Source organism: Sapajus apella, unplaced genomic scaffold (assembly GCF_009761245.1).
Source record: "Sapajus apella isolate SASKATOON/1434 unplaced genomic scaffold, GSC_monkey_1.0 scaffold101, whole genome shotgun sequence".
NCBI lineage: Eukaryota > Metazoa > Chordata > Mammalia > Primates > Cebidae > Sapajus > Sapajus apella.
The window spans coordinates 5,703,396-5,709,471 of record NW_022437041.1 but is presented as its reverse complement, the minus strand read 5'-3'; the positions used below and the strand labels follow the sequence as shown (position 1 = coordinate 5,709,471).

The window sequence follows — 6,076 nt, the reverse complement described above, 5'->3', positions numbered from 1 at the left end:
GCAAGACCCTCCACCACAGATGGACAAATGGGATCACATCAAGCTAAAAGGCATCTTCGCAGCAAAGGAAACAATCGACAAAGTGAAGAGACAGTGACAGAATGGAAAAATATTTGCAAACTACCCATCTGCCAAGGAATTAATAACCAGAGTCTATAATTAGCTTAAGTAATTCAACAGGAAAAAGAATCTGATTTTTAAAAAGGTGAAAGATTTAAATAGACATTTTTCAAAGAAGACATACAAATGGCCAACACATATATGAATAAATGCTCACCATCACTAATCAGAGAAATGCAAATCAAAACTACAATGAGATGTCATCTCACCCCAGTAAAAATGGCTTTTATAAAAAGAACAATCACGGATGCTTGTTCAAGGACATAAAGGGTAACCCTTGTACATTGTTGGCAGGAACGTATGTACAACCACTATGGAGAACAGTATAAAGGTTCCTCAAAAAACTAAAAATAGAACTACTATATGATCCAACAATCCTATTGCTAGGCATACATCCAAAAGAAAGGAAATCAGCATGTCAAAGGGATGTCTGCACTCCCATGTTTGCTGTAGCACTATTCACAAAAGCCAAGACATGGAATCAACCTAAGTGTCCATCAACAGATGAATGGATAAAGTAAATGTGGTGCGTATACACAATGGAGTACTATTCAGCCATAGGAAAGAATAAAACACTGTCATTTGCAAGAACGTGGATGGAATTGGAGCACATGTTAAGTGAAATAAGATAGGCACAGAAAGGCTAATATTGCATGTTCTTACTCATATGTGGGAGCTAAAAATTAAAACAACTGAACTCATGGTGATAGAGTAGAATGATGGTTACCAGAAGCTGGGAAGCATAGTGGGGAAGGAGATAGAGAGAGGGGATGGTCAATGGGTACAAAGATACAGTTAGAGGCTGGGTGTGATGGCTCACGCCTGTAATCCCAGCATTTTGGGAGGTCGAGGCGGGTGGATCACCCGAGGTCAGGAGTTGGAGACCAACCTAACCAAAATGGCAAAAACCTCGTCTCTTAAAAAAAAAAAGATAGGTAGAAGGAAAAAGATCTAGTGTTCAGCAGCACAATAGGGTGACTATAGGTAACAATAAAACATTAAAATGTGAAAAGTTGCAGCAGGTTTGAGTTTGAATAAACTGTTTTGGCTTACTTTGAAAGAGGCCACTTTGGGACTGGTGTTTTGTTTTGAGACCTAGACATCAATCAAAGCTGACCATTGGATGCTTGGTATTTTGTTTTTCCACTTTTTTAAGATTATCTTTTAAGCATATTATTGTTGACATTTTAGAAGTCCCATTATAGCTTTTTGGATTCTAAGTTATTCTTGGTGAATTTAGTAATTTATCAATGTACACATAAAAATTATAGAATTATAATGAGGATACACAGTAAGAGTTCTGCCGGGAAGATGTAGACAATTACATCATCATAAAGGGACCACTTCAGTTGGTCAAAATTGTGCTTATAAATGTGTTGGGTTTCTGCCTAAGCAAAGGCTAGGAAGAGATCGTGTTAATGACCTCAAAATATGTATTGTGCAAAGTGACTTTCCGTAATTTGTTAAGACAGGGAACATCCTTAGAAAAGCTTTGGTTAAGTTCCTAAGGATGCACCATGAATCGTCCCTACTTTTTCATGAAGGATAGCACAAGTTTGCAGTTAAGTGATTTTATCAGTCCATTTCTTGCTTATGGAATCTTATCAGTCTAAGATGCGGGTGTTTCTCCTAGTATAACAATTTCAGAATCCTTGTAAATTCCCATATATGGCACACAATTTACTCTATTAGACAAGAGATCTTTCACATATCTTTTCTGAATAATCAGATCTCTAGTCCTGACTTCTGCTGACAAAGCTGAGTCACATGCCTAATCTCTTCACAAAGATTCAGGAGGCTTGAATAGGGTCCTCTGACTGAATCCTGATTGTTTAGGCTCCTTCCACCGCTCCCCCCGCCCCCCACCCCACCACCATGTAACTGTAGGACACAATACGGCTAAGTTTCCTGCCACTGTATAAAAGGGTCCCGCTTCCTCTAGTTTCCAATTCCTCATTTTTCCCCAGCACACATTTAACATATTCCTGCCAGCAGTCTGTTTTTGACAATTTAGGTATTCTGACATCATGTGGGCCCCCTCTACATGATCCTTACTTCCTTCTGAGTGCTCACTAGCAGAGTCATTAACATTCATATTTCTAGTAACAGTGTATTTAGGGCAATCTAGGCTTTTTCCCCCAGTATATTTTGGCTTTTGCCTATTTTTTTAATTGACAAAAATTATATATATTTATGGTTTACAAAATGATGTTCTGAAATATGTATTCATCGTGTAATGGCTAAACGAAGGTAGTTAACATGCATTACCTCATATACCTGCAATACTGGGATACATACTGGCTTTTCCATTTTGCCTTTTGTAATTCTTTTAGCCTCTTCCCACTGGCCAATTCAAAAGTCATTCCTGCGTTTTTAAGTATTTGTTACGGCAACACTCCACATTTGATACCAAAACCTGTATTAGTTTCTTATTGCTGCTGTAACAAATTACTGAGTATAGTGGTTTAAACACAAATTTATTCTCCTATAGCTTGGAGATGAGAAGTCCAAAATCAGCCTGACTCACCAAAGTCAAGCTATCTAGAAGGCTTGTTCCTTCTGGAGAATTTGTTTCTTACCTGTTCCAACTTTTGGAGCCTGCTAGTATTTCTTGGCTTGTGACTGATCATTCCAATCTCTACTTCTGTCACACATCACCTCCTCTGTAGACAAATCTCTTACTGCCTCCCTCTTACTATAAGGACACTGGTGATTACATCAGGTCCACCTGGATAATCCAGGATAATTTCCCCAGCGCAAGAAGGTAACAATCACATCTACAAAGTTCGTTTCATATCTAACATATTCATAAGTTCCTGGCGTTGGATGTCAGCATGTTTGGAGAATCATTACGCAGGGTATCACAGGCTTCCTGGCATTTTTGCTAAGAGTGGTGGAGGCATGTCTCATCATCAGTTGTCCAGTGAAGGGTTGTTCACATGGTAGCAGTTCTAGGGTTCCAAAAAGCAAGCAATTTAAAAATCTCTGCTTATGTTATTTTTCCTGTTGTCTCTGATTGGCCAAAACAAATCGCATAGCCAAAACTAAAGTAAATGTGGAAAGGTGCTACTATCCAGAGGTGTGGATGCTGGAAGATGCGAACAAATGGGGACTCGTTAGTTCAACAGAGTAGTACAATACTCACAGACAAATTTCTAGAAAAACGCAACTTGGCCGGGCGTGGTGGCTCATGCTTATAATCCCAGTACTTTGGAAGGCCAAGGCAGGAGGATCACCTGAGATTAGGAGTTTGAGACCAGCCTGGCCAACCTGGTGAAACCTTGTTTCTACTAAAAATACAAAAATTAGTTGGGTGTGGTGGCACGCGCCTGTAATCCCAGCTACTTGGGAGGCTGAGGCAGGAGAATCACTTGAACCCAGGAGGCGGAGGTTGCAGTGAGCCAAGATCGCGCCATTGCACTCCAGCCTGGGCGACGGAGTGAAACTCCGTCTCAAAAAACAACAACAAAAAGAAAAACACAACTTAATGAAATAGAAATAGAAAAATGTTCCTGTAAACACCAAAGAAATATAATCTGCATTTAAAATCATTTGTAAGGCCAGGTGCCTATAATCCCAGAATTTTGTGAGGCCAAGGTGGGTGGATTGCTTGAGGCCATGAGTTCAAGACCAGTCTGGTCAACATGGTAAACTCCATCTCTACTGAAAATACAAAAATTAGCTGGGCATGGTGGCGGCACCTGTAGTCCCAGCTACTTGAGAGTCTGAGGCATGAGAATGGCTTGAACCTGGAGGCCAAGGTTGCAGTGAGCCAAGGTTGTGGCACTGTGTACAGCCTGTGTGACAGAGCAAGACTCTGTCTGGGGGGGAAAAAAAAGAGGGATAAAAAAGAATCATTTCTAAAAAGAAATTATCAGGCCTAGATGGCTTCACTGGTGAATTCTATCAACTATTTATGAAGAATTAATCTTACAAATTCTTACAGAGACTAGTGAAACAGAACGCTTCCTAACTCATTTTATGAATTCTGGATAACTTCAGACATTTTAAGAAAGGCTAATCTCATTTGTGAAAATACATGCAAAGTTTCAAAATAAAATATTAACAAAATCTTGTAATACATGCTAAGAATTATATATCATGTCCAAGTTGAGCTTATACTAGGGATGCAAGGTTATTTAACTTTAGATAATTCATCAATATATTTTCATACTTAATAAAGAAAAAAATTACATTATCTCATAGTTGCAGAAAAAAACATTTGATAAATTCAACATCCATTATCATAAAACCTCTTTGCAAATCAGGAATACAAAGGGACATCCTTAATCTAATAAAGGTTACCTACAAAAATGCTGTAACACACATCGTTTCTAATGGTGAACCATTGGCAACATCTCCTTTGAGATCAGGAAGGAGCAAAGAGTGCTTATTCTACCACCTTCTGTCAACATTTTACTGCAAGCTCCAGCAGTGCAGTATTGTAAGGAAAAGAAATGGTATGAGAATTAGAAAGGAAAAAAACCAATACTCTTATTATTCAAAGACGATATCATTGCTTAGATAGAAAATTATAAATAATCTAGGGATAACTTAGATTAAATTCTGAAACAAAATCAATATACAAATAGATACTAGCCACAAAGAGGTAAAAATACTTTTTCCTAAAAGATGCTTGTTACAGTAGCATTAAAACTACCGAAATACTTAAGAATAAATCTAATAAAAGACATACAAAATCTCTACAGAGAAGACTGTGGAACTTTATTTACAGTAATTAAAGAAGACCTTAATATGATTGTCAAGATTGGATGCCTCAGTGTTGAAGAACAGCAGTTTTCCCCAAACTGAGCAAATTCAAATAAAGCAAATAATATCAATAGGTTTTGTGTGTGTGTGTGTGTGTGTGTGTGTGTGTGTGTGTGTGTGTGTGTACATAAAACATGACTAATTGTTTCTAAAATTTATATGGAAATACAAAGGGTCAAGAATAATGAATACAGTTACAGAGGTGAGAAGATCTGTTTGATCAGATACAAGGTTTATTCTAGAGCTGTAGTAATCAAAACAGTGCAGTGCTGGAAGTCTTGGTGTACGTACGGAACACAAATGAATTAGTAGATCATACCTGAAAACTCCAAAACGGACAGCATTATCATTGTAAAATAGTGGGTGAAAAACAGCTTATTCAATAAATGTTGCTGAGGAAAAAAAATTTTTTTTTAAGAAACGTTATGCTTAATGGTAAAGCTTAGCACACCCCAGCACCAGGAATGGTGTGGAGTTGCAGCATTGGGGACAGACAGGTGACCCCCAAGGAGCCTCGTGGCAAAGAGGATGAGGAAGGTGACCATCAAACAGAAGAGCCCCCCATAGCCTCAGGCAGGGCAAAGCTTAGAAAGGCACAGAGAAGAGCTTCTGCCTGAGACACGGGTTCCTGGCATAGCCAATGATCAAGCTGCCAAACACCATTCCAATGCCAGCCCCGGAACCTGCCACATCGACTGTGGCCACCTCAGCACCAGTATAAACTTGGCTGCTGTGTCAGTGTCCCAGGAGACAACACTGGTCTGGAACTCCCGTCTGGCCACGCTGTAGGAAGTCTGTTTAGATGAATTCTGTGGGCTATTCAAGAAGGAGGCAAACACAGGCCTGATTATCCCCCTGAAGCAACAGTGGATCTGAGCTGCAGAAATGAAGAGTGCCCCTGTGGTCTGCATTTTTTCAGGCTCCCAACTTCAGCCCATGGTCCCAGCGCTCAGCCAAAAATTGGTATCTTTATTTTAAAAAAGAAATCAAATCTCTTCTTTACACTTTATACAGATTTGAATTAAAAGAGAATTAGAGACTTAAATAGGAAAGATAAAACTATGAAGATTTTACTAGATAATACAGGAAAGTATCTTAATCTGTCTGGGGTGAGAAAAGATTACTTACACGTTTTTCCAAAAGTTAATTATAGAAGGAATGATTGATGTCTACATTAAAACTAAGA

General features: G+C 38.8%; 1 pseudogene; it reads right to left on the bottom strand.

Annotated features, from left to right (window-relative positions):
- Window positions 1-5,303: 5,303 nt before the first annotated feature.
- Window positions 5,304-5,803, bottom strand: LOC116536535 (annotated as a pseudogene).
- Window positions 5,804-6,076: the final 273 nt, after the last annotated feature.